Source organism: Tamandua tetradactyla, chromosome 8, assembly GCF_023851605.1.
Source record: "Tamandua tetradactyla isolate mTamTet1 chromosome 8, mTamTet1.pri, whole genome shotgun sequence".
NCBI lineage: Eukaryota > Metazoa > Chordata > Mammalia > Pilosa > Myrmecophagidae > Tamandua > Tamandua tetradactyla.
Window position 1 is genome coordinate 55,920,728 of NC_135334.1, and position 672 is coordinate 55,921,399.

Consider the following 672-nt stretch of genomic DNA (forward strand, 5'->3'; position numbering starts at 1 on the left):
CACAGTCATCATCCACGACAGGTTTCACTGTGCTATATAGTCCCATGTTTTGTCTTCTAACTTTCTAGTAACATACACAACCCAGAACTTCCTCCTTTCAACCACATTCACAAACATAATTCTGCACTGTTACTTACAGTCACAATAAAGTGCTGCCATCACCATTATCCCTTTCCAAACATTTACAAGCAGCCTAAATAGAAATTCTGCACAAACTGAGCATCAGCAACTCATTCTCTTACCCCTTCCAACCCCTGGTTACCTATTTTCCAGATTCTAACTCTATGAGTTTACTTATTAGTTCAAATTGGTGAGATCATATATTATTTGTCCTTTTTGTCTGGCTTATTTCTCTGTACTTTCCTTCATCTCCTTGAACATTTTTTGTGGGGTGTGTGCATAGGCTGGGAATTGAACCCGGGTCTCCTGCATGACAGGCAAGAATTCTACCACTGAACTACCTGTGCACTCCTAACTTGAGCATTTTTAACATCACTTTTTTAAAGGCTTTGTTTCAATGTTCACATTCTCATCTTCTTCATTGGTATTATCTGCATTTTATCTTCTTTTGGATGAGCTATCATTTCCTCTTTATCTTGTACTCTTTTGTTGGAAATCGTACATTTTAATATTTTTAAATATTAACTCTGAGACTCACTGCCTGGAATGTCT

General features: G+C 37.4%; 1 non-coding gene across 1 annotated transcript; it reads right to left on the bottom strand.

Annotated features, from left to right (window-relative positions):
• Window positions 1-396: 396 nt before the first annotated feature.
• On the bottom strand, window positions 397-467 carry TRNAD-GUC (transfer RNA aspartic acid (anticodon GUC)). The gene has a single exon. It is a non-coding gene; the product is annotated as a tRNA-Asp (tRNA).
• Window positions 468-672: the final 205 nt, after the last annotated feature.